The sequence below is a fragment of the Meriones unguiculatus genome, chromosome 5 (assembly GCF_030254825.1).
Source record: "Meriones unguiculatus strain TT.TT164.6M chromosome 5, Bangor_MerUng_6.1, whole genome shotgun sequence".
NCBI classification, from domain to species: Eukaryota; Metazoa; Chordata; class Mammalia; order Rodentia; family Muridae; genus Meriones; species Meriones unguiculatus.
The window spans coordinates 36,627,592-36,647,540 of NC_083353.1; positions in this window are offsets into that span (position 1 = coordinate 36,627,592).

The window sequence follows — 19,949 nt, forward strand, 5'->3', positions numbered from 1 at the left end:
TCAGATTGCTCTTGCTCTCCTCTCTGCTCTCTCTCCTCTCTTGTTGGTGTGCCCTCTCCCCCACCCTTTCTTTCTTTCTTTCTCTCTATCTATCCTTATATCTATCTCCACCCAATAAATACCTTTGATATCAAAAATTTCAGGCATATTTAGATTACATAGTGTTATTTTGAAAAGTACATGAGTTAATAATTTGGAAGTACTTGAAACACAAAGCGCACGGCACAAAGCAACTACATAGCTGGAAAATACCTGGGATGATGATAGTAGTGATGGGAATCACCACTCAGACGGACACGTCTCTTCAGGGTTCAGCTGTACCAAACACTGGGATACACTGAGATCCTTATGAATTCATCCAAAAGATGAATTTGCTCAACTGCTAAAATGCTTTGGCTCACAGTTCTGAAAATGTAAACTCCAAAGAGGCACTGCCCTCAGTTTTACTCAAGGTCATATCCACTTCCTCAGGCTAGCCTTTATTTGGTGTTTGGCCATAATAGTTATGCCAAAGTCCAAAGCCCTGTCTCAGGCTGGAACATCTTTGAATGGCTACGTTAGACTCAGAGCTACATGTAGAGTTGGAGTAAGCTTTACTGAAACTGCTTCAACTCTTCATCCATTCAAGCCTATACTTCAGCACAGTGTTGATTCCAAAAACATGATCACAAAAGTTTTCCTGTGTGCACATTTCAATCACAGGTTCTATTTCTCAGGAAAAAAAGGATAAGATGTCATTGTTATGAGGAAACTAGAAAACTGCTTAAACCAATGTGTCTTTTTGTTCATTTGCAAATATTATACTAAGATACAAGTTTGGAAAAAGGTATATGTAATAAAAAATATTTAAAGCATTCTTCATTTTGATTAGAAAATGTAATACTAACGACTAATGACACAAATTATTGAATGAACTCTTGAATATTAAGTACTTTTGGAAAAGGATGATTTACATATAACTGAAGCATGTTTATCTGACCTATGGGAGTAGAAAAAACATGAAAACTTTTAACTCAAGTTATTATGCACATTATGTTTATCAAGATACATTTAGTAAGAAACATACATACATATATAAAGTACGATACATATAGTACAAAATCATAGCATGAGCTGGAAGCACTATCACATGGTTCTTAGGCAAATTTGCTGAGAATTCAGGGGATTTTTCAGGTCTTGTGGAGACTCAGGTTACTTCCTTTTACTGATAACTTCATCTCATCATAATTGCTCATGAATTCTGTACAAGAAAAGACAGTGTGTGGATTATGCACTGACTCTTAAATGCTTTGTAGAACTAGTCACTTTGTAGTGTTTGACCAAGAGAACTAGAAGAAAATCAAAAGCATTTGCATGTGCTAAAGGGAGGAAGAAATGAAAATACAGATGAATATCTGTAATGCTAGCCACAAATATATATCACATTATTGATAAAGCATAGTATTGTGTACTATAACTTTACTTATTAAATAAATTCTATTATAACTTTCTTTATATTGCTATGATGAAATACCATGACCAAAGGTAAGTTGGGGAGAAAAGTATTTATTTGGCGTACATATTCTGACCACAGTCTATCACTAAAGAAAGCAATTATAAGAACTTAGCAATTATAAGAACTTAAAGCAGAGGCAGGATCTGAAGCAGAGATCATGGAGAAATGACGCTTACTAGCCTGATCATTAGGACCACATTAGCTACCTTTTTGTCTTTTCTCTTGTTTTTGTTTGCTTTGGAAACAGATTTTCCCTGTGTAGCCCTGCCAGCTCTTCTGGAACTCATTATGTAGACCAGGCTGGCCTTGAACTCAGAGATCTGCTTGTCTTTGCCTCCCAAGTAGTGGGATTAAAGGAACCACAACACCTGATTTAGCCTTTTCTTTTTCTTTCTTTCTTTCTTTCTTTCTTTCTTTCTTTCTTTCTTTCTTTCTTTCTTTTTGGAATGTGATAGACATATAGACAAGGATATGAAAAATGATCACTATGCAGGGTAGTTTTACTTTTTTTGATAAAGGAGTGAATGATAAAATATGGAAGTGAATTCTAGCAAAGCTCGTTTTTTTTTTTAAGTTTTATAATAATCTTTTCAAGAAAATATTGGGGAAATTTACCTGTTCAAATATGTACCTCTCACATCTAATTATCTTGTGACTTAAGAAATTGCCCACATTTTCCACACCTGCTGATTCTGTTTACACTTACCAAAACTTCATTATATTTTTATAATAAAAAATAAAATATAAAATATTTTTCCTATGTTATGGTCTAGATGAAAGAGTTTGTGCTAGTTAGCTTTTTGTTAGCTTGACACAAAATTTGGTCACTAGCTTTCCTCATAGCACAGGGTTCATTGTGTCCCATAAGTTTGGCTATGTTGTGCCTTTATTTTCATTGAATTCTACGATTTTACTTTTTCAAGAATGTTATGCATTTAGAATCATACAATATGTAATTGTGAGATTGGCTTTTTCAATAAGTGCAATGCTTCAAGTATGAAATAACTGTTTCTTTTTATTACTATCATCCTATGATATGGATGTACCACAGTTTGTATATTCTTTTAACTGAGGATATTTGAGTTGTTTTCAGTTTTAGGATACCACAAATGAAGCTGGTACATAAAAGCTTTAGTCTGAGTATAATTATTTTACATACCTAGTAATTGGATTTCTAGGTTATGTGAGCAATATGTATTTATCCATATTAAATACTAACAATGTGCTTTTTAAGACCATTCTACCCTCATATTTCTATTGGTAACTTGTAAGCACTTGGCATCAGAAAATTTCATATTATTGTTTTTAATGGGTAAAAAGTAACAATTCACTAAAGTATTTGTACTTTTTAATTGCCAATGATATTAAAATAGAATGACAGTTTACATTTATTTTTTTTACATTTTTTTAATTTTATTTTTTCTTATCAGTTACATTTTATTAACTCTGTATCGCAGCTGTGTCCCCATCCCTCATTCCCTCCCAGCCCCTCCCTCCCTCCCTCATCTCCACCGTGCCCCTTTCCAAGTCCACTGATAGGGGGGGACCTCCTCCCCATTCATCAGATCCTATTTTGTCAGGTATCTTCAGGACTGGCTGCAAAGCCCTCCTCTGTGGCCTAACAGGACTGCTCCTCCCTTGGGGGGTGGGGAGGCCAAAGAGCCAGTCATTGAGTTCCTGTTAGAAATAGTCCTTGTTCCCCTCACTTTGGGAAACCAATTGGTTACTGAGCTACCACAGGCTACATCTGAGCAGAGGTTCTAGGTTATATCCATACATGGTCTTTGGTTGAATGTCAGTCTCAGAAAAGATCCTGTGCCCAGATATATTTGGTCCTTGTGGAGCTCCTATCCTTTCTGTATCAGACTAACTCCCAATCTTTCTTATGATTTCCTGTACTCTGCCAAAGGTTTGGTCATGAGTCTTTGCTTTGAAAACACTGCTAGTTAGAGTCTTTAAGTTAGAGTCTTTAAGATGCGCTCAGTAGACTCCTGTCATACGTTCAATGCACATCCCATCTGTCTTTCTAAACGAGGATTGATCATCTTACCCCATGTCTGCTCTCTTGATTATCTTTTTTTAGGTGTATAGATTTCCTTATGTTTATCATATCTTATAGGTCTATATTAGTGGGTATATACCGTGTTTGTCTTTCTCCTTCTGGGATATTTCACTCAGAATGATCTTTTCTAGATCCCACCATTTGCCTGTAAATTTCATGATTTCCTCCTTTTTGATTGCTGAGTAATATTCCATTGTGTAGAAATACCACAATTTCTGTACCCATTCTTCCCTTGATGGACATCTGGGTTGTTTCCAGGTTCTGGCTATTACAAATAAAGCTGCTATATACATGGTTGAGCAAGTGTCCCTTTTGTGTACTTGAGCAAACTTTGGGTATATACCTAGCAGTGGTATAGCTGGGTCTTGAGGAAGCACTATTCCTAATTGTCTTAGAAAGCGCCAGATAGCTTTCCAGAGTGGTTGTACCAGTTTACATTCCCACCAGCAGTGGAGGAGGGTTCCCCTTTCTCCACAACCTCTCCAGCATGTGTTGTCCCTTGAGTTTTTCATCTTGGCCATTCTGATGGGTGTAAGGTGATATCTCAGGGTTGTTTTGATTTGCATTTCCCTGATGACTAATGAGGATGAGCATCTCTTTAAGTGTTTCTCTGCTATTCGATATTCCTCTGTTGAGAATTCTCTGTTTAGCTCTGTTCCCATTTTTTAATTGGATTACTTGGTTTGCTGCTTTTCAGCTTCTTTAGTTCTTTGCATATACTGGATATTAGTCCTCTGTCAGATAAAGGGTTAGTGAAGATTCTTTCCCAATCTGTAGGCAGTCGTTTTGTTTTGATGACGGTGTCCTTTGCTTTACAGAAGCTTTTCAGTTTCATGAGGTCCCATTTATTGATTGTTGCTCTTAGAGCCTGTGCTGTTGGTGTTCTGTTCAGCAAGTTGTCTCCTGTGCCAATGAGTTCTAGGCTGTTCCCCACTTTTTTTTCCAATTGATTTAGAGTATCTGGTTTTATGTTGAGGTCCTTGATCCACTTTGACTTTAGTTTTGTGCAGGGTGATAAATATGGATCTATTTTCATTTTTCTGCATGTAGACATCCAGTTGGTCCAGCACCATTTGTTGAAGATGCTGTCTTTTTTCCATTGAATGGATTTGGCTTCTTTGTCAAATATCGAGTATTCATAGGTGTGTGGGTTTATTTCTGGGTCTTCTATGCGGTTCCATTGATCCTCCTTTCTGTTTCTATGCCAATATCATGCAGTTTTTATTACTGTTGCCCTGTAGTACAGCTTGAGATCAGGGATGGAGATACCTCCAGATGATCTGTTGTTTTACAGGATCGTTTTGGAGATTCTGGGTTTTTTGTTTCTCCATATGAAGCTGAGAATCTTTTTTTCAAGGTCTGTAAAGAATTGAGTTGGTATTTTGATGGGAATTGCATTGAATCTGTAGATTGCTTTTGGCAGGATGGCCATTTTCACAATGTTAATCCTACCAATCCATGAGCATGGGAGATCTTTCCATCTTCTGATATCTTCTTCAATTTCTTTCTTCAGAGACTCGAAGTTTTTCTCAAACAGGTTTTTCACTTGCTTGGTTAGAGTTACCCCAAGGTACTTTATGTTATTAGTGGCTATTGTGAAGGGTGTTGTTTCCCTAATTTCTTTCTCGGCCTTTTTGTCTTTGGTATACAGGAGGGCTTCTGATTTTCTTGAGTTGATTTTGTACCCTGCCACTTTGCTGAAGGTGTTTATCAGCTGAAGGAGTTCTCTGGTTGAATTTTTGGGGTCGCTCATGTATACTATCATATCATCTGCAAATAGTGACACTTTGACTTCTTCCTTCCCGATTTGTATCCCCTTGATCTTTTTTAGTTGTCTTATTACTCTGGCTAGGATTTGAAGTACTATGTTGAAGAGATATGGAGACAATGGGAAGCCTTGTCTTGTCCCTGATTTCAGTGGGATTGATTTAAGTTTCTCTCCATTGAGTTTGATGTTAGCTATAGGCTTGCTGTATATTGCCTTTACTAACTTTAGGTATGTGCCTTGTATCCCTGATCTGACAGTTTACATTTAAATCATGTTTTCTCTTTTACAAATATTTTAAGCATTTATATTCATCAACACAAGTATAGTAAAATGTACTTCAAAAAATATACTGATATCATACACTGGACTTGGCAAGGCAGCCAAACACATCTAATTACACCAATTGAGGCTTACAACAGTGTAAACTGGGTGGGATAAATGAAGTAAATCATCAACATTCCCTATTTTACAACTATGCACTGACATTTGTTCCAGAAACTGGAATGATTTTTCACATTCCAGAAATCATTTTAAACACTCATGGCGTTTTAATCTCCTGTAGGACTTCCCATCTAGTACGTAGTAATTTGTGTTTGAATCTTTAAATTGGCTGGGAATCCATTTTTTTCTATGCTATTAGAAGAAATTCTTGATCTTGAATGAAATTAGCTATAAACAAGTGTATAGTATATAAATGTTTTCACATTGAGCTAAAATGGTTTGCTATATAGATCTTAATGATGATCTAGTTCAATCCCTTGAGACAACCTAGTGGAAAGTCATCTGTGTCCCCATGGCAAGAACTGAGATATTTGAAAACAGTCATCCTGATCTCTCAAATATATTTCAAGATATCAGTCACATTTTTCCTTCAACCATTCCTAAAGTAAACTTCTTCACCATACTGCTTATTTCTCATGTGAAATAGTCCTAGATTTATTATTAGGCAAAGCACTAAACAAAATCTTTAGTAATATAGTTTATACACACCTGCTGCAGAGTACAATGAAATGTGTTTGTTTTTCATTGAGAATATATTTACTAAAAATCATAGAGAATATATTTACTGAAAAGTTCTGAAATTTTTTAAAATTTTTTATTAATTATAATTTATTCATTTTGTATCCCCCCATAAGCCCCTCCCTCCTCCCCTCCCAATCCCACCCTCCCTCCCCTTTCTGCATGCATGCCACTCCCCAAGTCCACTGATAGGGGAGGTTCTCCTCTCCTTTCTGATCTTAGTCTATCAGTTCTCATCAAAAGTGGCTGCATTGTCCTCTACTGTGGCCTGGTAAGGCTGAAGGAGGTGATCAAAGATCAGGCCATTCAGATTATGTCAGAGGCAGTCCCAATCTTACTCATAATTGACATTATTTCTCAAATGTTACAAGAACATGTTAAAACAAATTGTTACATTAAAGATGTATAATCAAACACCATGGCCCCCTGCCTTCTAGTTTCAAATACTGCAGTGTGTTATTTGATCGTTTAAAAAACGCATTGCTTTTCATGAATATGGCATTTTCTCAAGTGGTTACACCATCACCTTTTGGAAAATTCATGTTAGATTATTTTGTTGTAATTTTCCTATACTTCCATGTTCCACTTTGTGCGTAGAATATTTTAGATTTTCACCAGAAGTGTATAAGTGTTCATCTGTAGTAAACTCTTCCAGCCTATAATACTTTTGCTGATGAGCCAAATGTGATAATGCACATCAACCCCATGTAATTGAATGTACCTTTAAAAACATTTACTAAACATAAATTATATTTTACTTGTATATTTTAATACATATACTTATAATGTTATCCTTTACTTCTTTACAAGTTTGTTTCCATTACCAAGTTTAACTCACTTTAATGATTGTTCTAAAACCCAGCATAGATATATATGTGGAATAGTCTATACATTTATAACATTTAAATGAGTGAATAAATGTGAAAATTCCTGCTGGTTTATTGAATTTGGTTTATCATATTAAATGTTGGCAACTCTAGGACCATTTAAAAATATATCCTTCCTGGCTTTGAAGCAGGTGTAATTTGGATAAGTATGAATTCTATGTCTTTAGTCATCAATGGAATACAATACTGCTCAAGGAGAAACTGTAAGTCTATACTAATGTCCTTTGGAGAGAATAGCTGCTATTCAAGAGTCACTGTCCTTCACTGTTATTTCTTGACAGTACTATAATCTAGGTTGTCCTCCCACCCTCTACCCCAATTTACAAGTATATGATGAAGAATGCTATAATCTTATTGGTTCTAGGTAAATACTATCTACTGTACTGTATTTCCTATTAGACTAGTAACCTTACCTTGAAGAAAATTAGGCTGCAACCAATTATTACAGGTAAAGTCATACTGTATTAGATCTATTACTGTGTTCTATTATTATGCTGGCTGGTTATATATCAACTTTGACATAAACTGGAATAATCAGAGAGGAGGTAACCTCAATTGAAAAAAAATGCCTTCATAAAATCTTCTGCTGTAGGCAAGTCCTTAGAGCATTTTCCTAATTGGTGATTGATGGGGTTGGCCCCAGCCCATTGTGGGTGGTGCTGCCCTGGGCTGGTGGTCCTGGGTTATATATGAAAGTAGGCTGGAAAAGCTATGGTGAGCAAACTAGTAAGCAGCACTCTCCATGGCCTTTGTATCAGCTCCTGCCTCCAGGTTTCTGCCCTGCTTAAGCTGCTGTCCCAACTTTGTCGCAGATTTAAAAAAATGAGTGTGCAGCTATATTATTATTATTAGCCCAGTAATTATTGCAGCAGTATTATTTAACCCACTATCAGAAATAATAAGACACAGACACCTGTTAGATTTTGTAATTGCCTTATTTACCTTGGTCCAGGCAGATACTTCACTTACGCTGTCTCAATAACCTCACCATCTATTTCCCAGCCTCCATCCAATGCTATCTGCATTTATCATCCTCATCTTGTCTACCTTCCATCCATAATCCCAATATACTTGCTTATATTTTCCATATTGGTGTTTTTCCCATCCACTCCATCCTCAGAGTCCTTCTCCTCACCTATGTGGTTCCTTCTCCACCCAGCCCATAGTGTCACCCTCCTTCCTCCTCTCTTCCTGTCATCTCTTTCCTGTGATTCGCTTGTCCTCAAAAGCCTGGGAACCTTAGCTATGTCCACCCCATTCTTTCCTACCCAGGTATAGGCCCTTAATCAACCAATTAGGTAAAATGTCTTAGGCTGGTTTAGAAAATAAGGATAGGTGTAACCCGATCTTGAGAGCCAGTAATTAGCAGTAAAATAAAGCAGCAGAACAACCCACAACACAACTTCATTCAGTAATGGACTACAATGTGGAAGTATAAGCCAAATAAGTTCTTTCCTTCCCAACTTGCTTTTGATTGTGTTGTTTCATCAGAGCAATAGTAAACCTAACTAGGACAATTACACATATTAAGATTCTTGCCAAGGATCAACATATATCAAGAAATCTTAGCTGAATGAATAAATTCCCAGTCAACCAAAAACTAAAGTGACAGTTTCTAAGTGATATAATCTTCATTTTATATCACTTTAAACACTTGGTCTATAACTATATTTGAAAATATTTTTAAGAGCACTTTATCTATAATTACTTTGAATATGGTTGATTTAAATATATGCTTAACCACAGATTTACTTTCTCTATAGATCAAATAGGCAGAAACACCTGTTAATCAGACAGACTTTCTCTGATTACCTGACTCTGAGCAGCATTTGTATCTGGCTTTGTTTGAAGTGTATTTTTCTGCTGCTGTAATACTACTGTAGGCATCCTTTGAATCTTGGTAATCTATATCCCCACAAAGACCATGTGATCTGTAATTTAATAACTACATGTTGGTTCAAATAATCACCTTAAGACACATCTTCTTCACCTTCTTGTATCCATTTCACTCTCTTTTTCCCTCTAAACCTGATGGTGATAACTAATTTTATGTTATCCAGATTTCATTAAAGGATACACAGATAGCTGTAAAAATAGATTAGCGTTTGTATTTGTGCAAAGAGATTAGCTTTTACATCACTGAACTAAGATGTGCCCTCACGAGTGGCAGCAGTAATTAGAATCATGAACATGCCCAAACAGATTTTTAAAAGAAAGCTTTCTTTTGGAGTTAGAACATCAATGTTCTTTAGCTTTGTTGACACCAAAGCTGGTTCTGGATATCTGGGCCTAAGCCACCACTCATAGCCTCATTATCATACCTTGGAGTGGGAGTAACAACATTGACTCAGGCCTTCAACCTTTGGTTGAACCCATATTACTTGCTTTATTGGTTTTCTAGCTTGCTGACAAGAGATCTTGGATCATAACCATATGGGGTAATCATTATATTCTCCTGTTACTTATCCTAAAACATAAACAAAGGCACAAATTATACATGTATCTAATATACATAAATAATATATATATATATACACACACACATATATATATCTGTATAGGTAAAGAGTTTATTTGAGTCAGATGTGGTTGTACATGCCTTAAATCCCAGCACACTAGAGGCAGAGGGAGGTGGATCTCTGTGAGTTCAGGGCCAGCCAGGGTTCTACATTAAGATTCTGTCTCAAAAAAAAAAGAAAGAAAGAAAGAAAGAAAGAAAGAAAAGAAAAGAAAAGAAAAGAAAAGAAAAGAAAAAAAGAAAAAGAAACAAAACAACTTTTGTTTGAGCAAACCTTCCTCTGTGGGACCAAAGGAGAAACTTGTCTAAGAGAAACATAAATGTAGAGCAAAGCAAGTAATTTATTAGTTACAGTTGCTTCATTTGATTCACAACACTGAAAAAAATCACATGATATGTTTGCTGGCTACTTCTGGTTATACTTAAGTTCATTTTTGTCTGTAATTATATGCATTTATGAAAATTAGCTTTTTATTTTACTTGTTTGCAAATCAAGCAAGATTACTTTTATGAAGCCTAAGATTTTTTTCCCACAGAGATTCTTCAAGCAATGTTTCCATTTTAATTTATTTCTTTCCCCTCCTTCCTCCTTCTCTTTCCTTTATCCTTCCATTTGTTTATCCTTTCCTCCCCTCTTTCCACTATAAACCAAGAAGTTTGCCTCTCCTAGAGTTGTAAGCCAAGAATAGAAAACAGTAGCCTTACCAGGATTGGACTTCCTCTAGAGATGATAGGGAAACATGTTCTTGGTTTTTTAGAGTTTTTGACAAACATCAGCATTCTTTGATCTGTGACCACACTACCACACTCTGTTTTTGTGGTTACACTGCCTCTTCTGTTTGTCGTATAAAAATATATTATTGGATTTACAGCTCATTAAATAATCTATGATAATCTCATCCTAAGATTCCTAGTATCTTTTCCCAATAAAGGAATGATCACAGGTCATAAGATTAGGGTTTGGGTATATCTTTTGAAGGGTCACGGTCTATTGCTACTTCCTATATAAGGACACAAGCTTTCTCTCCTTTTACAACTGCTATTAATGCTTTGATGAAATTCAAGACCCCTGTTCTTTCCACATCACTTTAATTTCTAAGTCTTATGTTTCCACTAAAGCATTTGTTCAGTAAATTTTACTCTTTTGTTTCTGTTGCTTTATTTGAAAATCTTTTTATTGAATAAATGAACATGATGCCATTGTTGCTGGAATTGACTAGAAAAGGCAAATATAAGCCTATATCACTTAAAGAAAACAGGAATGCACTATGAGAAATGCATGGTGAGGCCCTTGTGCAGACACCCATCACAGGCTGAACTTCCACAAAGCTGATAGAAGCCAACCACTCCACTTGTCTACTTGAAGCAATCTAGAGATGTGTTAAACACATGGCAAGAGTACTCCAGCTTACCAAGGAACACTGTTTTACAGTACATTTTAAAACTTTTCTTACATTTACTTTTCTATTTAGGTGGGTTATGGTGAATGCCACTTCACGTGTATGCTCAGAGAACAGCTTGTAGGAGTTGGTACTTCCTCCCATCTTGTGGGTCCTGTAATCTGAATTCAGGTTGTCTGGCTTAGCAACAAGCACCATTACCCATGCAATCTTCCTGGCCCAATAATTTTTCTTCAGCAAGTAGAACTGTGCTCAAAATGATAAAAGCACTCTAATTGTTGGCATTGTCAAATTTTCAGGCCCCCAAACCACCTATGAGTCAAACCTTTGGACATATCTGTGAGAAATTATCTAGTTTAGGTTAACTGAAGTGGGAAGACCCACCGTAACCTTGGGCAAGACTGTTCCCATATCTAGGATCCTGAACTGAAAAAAAAAAAAAAAGGCAAAAGCAAACTGTAAATAAGCATTCATCACTTTCTCCTCCCTGAGCACAGAGGCAATGTAACCAGGTACCTCTCCCTCCTGTCCCCATACCTTCCCTTCCATGGGAAACACTAACTCCCAGAATTATAAGCTGAAATCAATTCTTACTTAAAAAGCATTTGTGATCCAATGTCCATTCATTTTCAAAGTATTGGAGAGATCAGGGATACAAGGCACATATCTAAACATAGTAAAGGCAATACACAGCAAGTCTATTGCCAACACCAAACTAAATGGAGAGAAACTTAAATCAATCCCACTGAAATCAGGGACAAGGCAAGGCTGCCCACTCTCTCCATATCTCTTCAACATAGTTCTGGAAGTCCTTGCTAGAGTAATAAGACAGTTGAAGGAGATCAAGGGGATACAAATCAGAAAGGAAGAAGTCAAAGTATCACTATTTGCAGATGATATGATAGTATATTTGGGTGACCCCAAAAATTCTACCAGGGAACTCCTACAGCTAATAAACACCTTCAGCAAAGTGGCCGGATAAAAAATTAACTCAAAATTCTCGATAGAGGAATATCAAATGGCAGAGAAACACTTAAAGAAATGCTCAACTTCATTAGCCATCAGGGAAATGCAAATCAAAATGACCCCGAGATTTCACCTTACACCCATCAGAATGGCCAAGATCATGCTGGAGAGGTTGTGGAGGAAGGTGAACCCTCCTCCATTGCTGGTGGGAATGTAAACTTGTACAACCACTCTGGAAATCAATCTATGCTTTCTCAGATAATTAGGAATAGTGCTTCCTCGAGATCCAGCTATACCACTCTTAGGTATATATCCAAAAGAGGCTCAAGTACACAATAAGAACATTTTCTCAACCATGCTTGTAGCAGCTTTATTTGAAAATAGCCAGTAGCTGGAAACAACCCAGATGCCCCTCAACTGAAGAATGGATACAGAAATTGTGGTACATCTACACAATGGAATATTACACAGCAATGAAAAACAAGGAAATCATGAAATTTGCAGGTACATGGTCAGAACAGCAAAGGATCATCCTGAGTGAGCTATCCCAGAAGCAGAAAGATACACATGGTATATACTCACTCATATAGACATATAATATAGGATAAACCTACTAAAATCTGTACACCTAAAGAAACTAATCTAGAGGGAGGACTCTGGCTAAAATGCTCAATCCCCATCCTGAAAGGCAAAGAGGATGGATATCAGGAGAAGAAGAAAACAGGAAATAGGTTAGGAGCCTCCCACAGAGTGCCTCTGAAAGGCTCTGCCCTGCAGACTATCAAAGCAGATACTGAGACTTATGGCCAACTGTTGGGCAGAGTGCACGGAATGTTGTGAAAGAAGTGGGAAATAGTAAGATCTGGAGAGGACAGGAGCTCCACAAGGAGAGCAACAGAACCCAAAAATTTGAACACAGGGGTCTTTCCAGAGACTCGTACTCCAACCAAGTACCAGGCATGGAGATAACCTAGAACCCCTGCACAGATGTAGCCCATGGCAGTTCAGTGTCCAAGTGGGTTCCACAGTAATGGGAACAGGGACTGTCTCTGACATAGTCTGATTGGCCTGCTCTTTGTCACCTCCCCCTGAGGGGGGAACAGCCTTACTAGGACACAGAAGATGACAATGCAGCCACTCCTGATGAGACCTAATAGACTAGGATCAAAAGGAAAGAGAGTGGAGAAGGGGGAGGGAAGGTAGGATTAGTAGGGGAGTAGGGAGGGGTTTATCGGGGGAATTCAAAGTGAATAAAGTGTAATTAATAAAAATTTATAAAAGCATTTGTTAGGTATTTTGTCAAAAGTAATTGAAACACATAGTAAATTCATAGATCAGTAAGATAGTTATTAAGTGTGGACCATACTTTTATACAAACAACTGTACAGTACATTTTATAACCCAAAGCTACCACAAACACGTAGTGTGTTGAGCTATAATTTTTGGATGGCTGACATCACAAGGCCATAGAATATTTTTCTCTATATAATTAATCTGATGGGACCTGCTGAGAACCCAAGTATTATTACATGCCACATGATTATAATTCAGTTTAAGATTTCCATTTCTTAGGCTGTAGAGATGGTTCAGTGGTTAAAAGCATGTTTTTCTTGCAGAGGACCCGAGTTTGATTCCCAGCACCCTCAGGCATCTCATAACTGCCTTTAACTCCAGCTTCTGAGGATCTACCACTCTGATGAATGCGTGCATACACACACAAATAATATTTTTAAAGGTACACATTGGATTAAGTTTAGTTTAGTTTGTTCTATTTACTTCCTGCAATTCCTCATATATGTGTATGATTGTTTTCAGATCTCATTTGGTTTTCCTTCCAAAGCCTGGAATGCAGACCATTAATGGCAGGTGATATAACCTAAACTTAGGAACCTTCAGAATTTCTTCACCTATCTGGGAATAGTAATTTTTTTTTCACAGCTATCTAACCTCTTTTGAGAAGAATCAGCAAGTTTGAGTTACCATTTTTTGCTTTCATTTTTTAATATAATTTTTTTATTTATTACAATTTATTCACTTTGTATCCCAGCTGTAGCCAACCCTCCTTCCCTCCCAATCCCACCCTCCCTTCCTCATCTCCCCCCATGATCCTTCCCCAGTCCACTGATAGTGGAGGACCTCCTCCCCTTCCATCTGACCCTAGCCTATCAGGTCTCATCAGGACTAGTTGTATTGCCTTTCTCTGTGGTCAGGCTGCTCCCCACTCAGGGGGAGGTGATCAAAGACCCAGCAACTGAGTCAGAGAAAGCCCCTGCTCCCCTTATTAGGGAGCCCATTTGGAGACTGAGCTTCCGCAGGCTACCTCTAGTTACTATTTCTTTAAGTACTATTTGTGAGTCTGATTCAGTGCTTTAAATGTGTTGTTTCCATTATTCAGAAAATTACTGTGAGAAATATTATGGCAGTATTATAGATGGAAGATACACCTAGCCAGAATAATAAAATTAAGAGTTGACCAATATCAAAATCACAATACATTTATCTGGAAAATTAGACTGGCTTTTATAGATGATTCTAAAATTGAGTAGTGTCTCATTCTGTAATAAAGGTGATCCAATGAGCTGGGTTGAGAAGGTGGGCTTGATATGCAGAACAAGGCTGAAGTACAAACGAAGACCACAAAGCCAACTGATCACTTCAAAGAAACTTTCCTAACAGGTTTACAACAGAGTGAATTCTTTAGAATGTGAGCTAAAACTAGCTCATTTGGAGATCTGGATGCTTTTAGTTTGGTGATATCTAGATTTAACAAGAGAACTCTATTTTTGACTGGTTTGTTGGGGAAGCTCTGTTCAAAACCATGGCCTCAATACATTTTAATAGTGTGGACAGAAATTAAACCCAGGTGCTTGACACCACAAACACAGGCTCTTTCGCCATGTCAGCATATGCTGTCTTTGTTACAAATGGAGCAAGACAGGGAATTCTGCTTTCTCTGTTAGCACTGAGCCAGTAAGAGAAGCTGCACGTGGCATTCCCCTGATTATCTCCTAGTTCTGAGCAGAATTTTAAAAGATCTGTTATTTGTCCTCTCAGAGTTTTTGCAAGTCTAACCTCATTTGGGAGCTTTAGGTTCTTAACACCATTCTTTAGTGCTCATGTTACTTTTTATAATTATCCTTGGAATGCTATTGCTTTCTCCCAAGGTTTCTGTCACTTTCAATTAGCCAAGCAATTCCTCCTTGTTGGACAGTGGCAGGTTCCCTGGATGCTGGGCCAGTATGCTAAATCATAAGAAAAGCAAGTATACAACTTCATATAAAAAAATAACCCCCCAAAAAATAACCCAAGGAAACGTTTAAAGGTATCCAGTTATTTAAGTTTTCTTCTCTGAGTATGGAATGGCTACAAGTATTTAAAAAAATTGCATATGCTGTATGGTACTGAGTCAACAGAAACTATTTTATGAAGAATAGCATGTGGCAGTAAATGTCTGGAACTAATTTAAAATCTTATGCATAAGACCTCCTGGATGAGCCCCACGCTTCCTTTGGTCTGTATGTCTAATACTCATTTGCAAACCAAAAATTCACAAGAGAAACTATTTTCCTAATAAATAAAATGTTTTTGCATATCCCTTTTTATTATAATCTCAAGCCAGAAAATAGAGGTTTTGTGAGAATGACCTCTTTAAGTAAAATATAGGTCAGAAGGTCTACAAATTGAGATCAGAAAGCAGGCTCTAACGAAGTTGAGAAAAATCCTATTCTCTAATGTTCTGCTGTTTTATTTTTATCACGGATTAAACACAAGCTATGATACACACTAACCAAGTGTGCTCACAGTGATTCATACTTTCAGTCCCATGTCTTCCACTTATTTATGTTGGAGATCAAACTCAGGTTTAAACGTGCTTACCAAGCTCTCTCCTGCTGACATACACCTACAGTCTTATGTCGGGGATCACACACAGGATCCTATCCCTGATAGGATAACCAAGTGCTCTCCCAATGACCCACACCTGCAATACTTTTTCTGCTGACTTCTAAGTAGAATCTAATTTCTTCCAATTGCGAACACTGGCAATAGATCAGTATTACTAGTGTACTGGCCACTTTTTTGCCTACGTAACTTAAAAATATTTTCCTATAACATTATTGTAGTTATATGTTCCAAAATACAACTGGTAGTTATTATTCCATAATTTTATAATTAGACCCTCCATTGATTAATGCAGTAGTTTAAAAGTACATGCACACACTTAATATTTTCATTGCTATATCACATACAATTGATTATAATCAAATGTGTTATATTTTGTATACTTAAAAGCAGTATTCTAAAATGGGCTTCATAGACTTTATCAGACTATCAGTGTATAGCATGTATAAAAGGCTAAGAGTGTATACTATAGTTTCTGCTATTATGGTTGAAAACATAATTTGTTATCATACTGCTTGAGTTTAAATTCTGCTTTGCTTCATATAAATTTAACCATTATTCATATTTTTGTGACTCAGATCCTTCATGTGTAAAATGTACATACCAACTACTTAAAGATGTTTCCATAAAGATAATGAAGTTTCTATAAAAAGTGTAACACAATGCCACATCTCCACAGATGATGATTTCATTTACATTTATTACACACAGAGATTTTTTAAACTGTATTATCACTGGCTATGATCCAGAATTATTTCATTGGCTAGTTTAAAATAAGCATAAAATATATATTAGAAGCACAAAAGAATCATTCCATGAACAGCTATATACAGTCTAATTTTTTGTTGCTGTTGGGTTTTTTGTTTGTCTGCTTGCTTGCTTGTTTTGAGGCAGGATTTTCTTTGTGTAGCTTTGGCTGTCTTGGATTCACTTTGTAAACCAGCCTGGCTTCAAACTCCCAGAGTGCTGGGATTACAAGCATGCACCACAGTGCCTGGCTATACAGCCTAATTTTAGGAGAGAAAATGTCGCCTTAAGAATACCTGAGGGCATTGGAAATGGTTTTTGCTTTATTTTCATAGTTTTTGTTAAGGTTTAAAGGAAGAGAGAAAGAACATGAAGATGGGTGGGTAGGGAGGCTCATGGAGGAGATGGGAAAGGGGGAAAAGGATTCAAATGACATCAAGATACCATTAGGGGAAGATATCTCAGGCAGTACAAAGCTTGCTGTTCAAGTGTGAGGGCAGAGTTTGAATCCACAACAACATACACAACACAACACAACACACACACACACACACACACACACACCAAACCAAACTTGTTACTGTTTGCTGGCCAGCCAGCCTAATGTACCTAGCCAGCTCCACTCAATATGAGAGAAAGAGAGAGAGAGAGAGAGAGAGAGAGAGAGAGAGAGAATCTCTAAAAACATAACATCATGGGAACCTCTTAAGAGAGAGAGAATCTCTAAAAACATCATGGGAAGCTCTTGAGGAAGGACACTCACTTTTGTCTTTGGCTCCCCCTACCCCAGATCCTATGAAAATACGCACTATACAACTTGTACAAAATTGGAGTTACCATGCCCCTTGAGTTTTAAAATCAACAAGGGGAAGCAACATGGAAATAAAGATTCACAAGAATGCTACTGAATTACTGAAGGAATGCAGTGCATTTTTATTTTTGAGACTGTTTCATGCTGGCCCTGGCCTCTTGATTCTCCTATCTCTACTCTCCAACTGCTGAGATTATGGTCATATGCCAGGTTTAACTTCTGCAGAACTTTCTCCCCAAATTAGGAAGGTAAGAGCAATATAGTTGGATTTTTAAAAGCTTTATTGATTTGCATATTTTTTTCTTAATAATTTTCAAAAAATTCCCAATTATAAAATGGTCTAGGAAATCAATGCTAAATGTTAATGAATACATTCTAAATTTTCTTTTTCTGTGAGCATAGGGCCTTTTATTTATTTATTTTTTCAGGTCAAGCAAGTACACTGAACACAATTTTGCACTCTTTACTTTGGGTGTTTTAACAAAATGACCATTTTGTTGATTTAATCCACAAAAATCAGTTCTCACATGGCACCGAACAAACAAAGGGAAGCAAGCTCTTTTGTTTCTGACAAAGGCATTAAGAACATCATGAAAGTTCCATTTTCATTAATCCTCTTCTAATTTAAAAACAACTATTTTCCACTATAGAGAATAGTGGCTTTTCCGAACAATTCCATAATGTTTTGTTAACCATATATGACAGAATATGACCAATAAATTATCGTTACTGGAACACTATCATTTCTACTATTGCCAAGCACAATTTACCTAAGGAAACAAAACCTAATAAAAACAAGGGCACAAATTCCACATAGCTACAGACTAATAGTAAATATATATCACAAAAAATATATAACCATATTTAGTAAAGGAACGAGAAAACAATGGAACCTTTTTACAAGTGAAACTAACCAACACATTTTGTAAAAGACAGGGACTGGGACTTTAAAAGTGGTATGTTTTAATAATTGGAGTTGTTTAAGATCTGAGTGGGTGCTCATATAATATAGCTTTCTGTTGATGTTTCTACATATTTAAGATCAGTTCTCAGAGAGGACATTCTTAAGTTATCACAAATCCCAAATGGTAAGCATGTTGACTATTCATGCAGAATGTGGACTACTCCAGGGGCAGGGAAGCTTCCCTGCTGGACTCCCTTTGTAAACTTTGTATACTTTGTAAACTTGGTAAACCCTTAAGGCAAGAAAGTGGCTAGGCCCTCCCTGAGGAGCTCCACTAGCCACGCCCCTCCTGGAGACCTCTCTGTCATAGCAGCATTTCCAGCTTCTGTAACTGTCATAAAGGTCATCTCCAGCCCCTCAATAAGACCTTTCCCAGATATGCTACTTTTAGGAGAAAAGTCTGAACAAGAAGCCACCAATCCCTGAGCTCCCCCAAACTTAGGACTTGAAATTTCACCAATCCTCACCCTGGATATCTCTGCCCTAGAAAGATCCACCCACTAAGAAATCCTTGTCTGTTCAGCTCCCTGCTGCCCTGTCCCAGGAGCACAGGCATCCAACCCTGGATTCTTCTCTCCACACCCTGGACCTTCCAAAAAAATCCCGTTTATGAGATTTGCTGCCTGGTGTGACTCTCTCATCAGAAAAAGTCAAGAAGCAATTAAGAGAAAGAAGGAAAGAATCAAAGACACGGAGCAGGACTGAGGCTACTCAGCTCCTCTGCTCTACACCATCTCTGTTGAGGAGACTTCCTCTCAGAACTGTGTGGTTCCTCAGCCTCCGTGTCTTAGGATACCCTTTCATCTGAGCAGGAAGGCCAACGAAGCAGCCAAGAGTTTTCTCAAAGATTGTGCTCATAACTAATTTGCCAAAGAATATCATTAAATTTTTATCATCACATCTCCCCTATCTCCCTTTTATAATTCTATTTCTTTGAACCTTTGTCAAAGACATTTATCCATTTAAGAAATAGAAAGGAGTAAATTAAAAAAAATCAGGTAATCAATAGAAAATATTGTGTTTTTTTATAGGATAAAGAATTGTCACAGCTGTAAGTGTAAACATATATACATTCTGATCATTAAAGCTATCATTCGTATAATGTTTTAATGTTGCATCAAAGATAACCATGTGAAAGAATATTAACCAAGGATTGTTAATCACTGTGCCATACACAAAATAAATAATCTGACAGTCTATTAAAAGTGAAAAGATATCAAAAGCTGACTGATTTCTTGTTTCTCCACTGGCAGGAATGAATTTTCTCCTGCTAGTAATTTCCATCTTACTGTCATATAGGAGGAGATGTTTTGTGATCCTCAACGAGGCTGCCAGGTTTAGGACAGATAGAAGACCCACTGTGTCATAAATGAAAGACTAAGACTTCACAGACTGTGATGGTGATGTCACT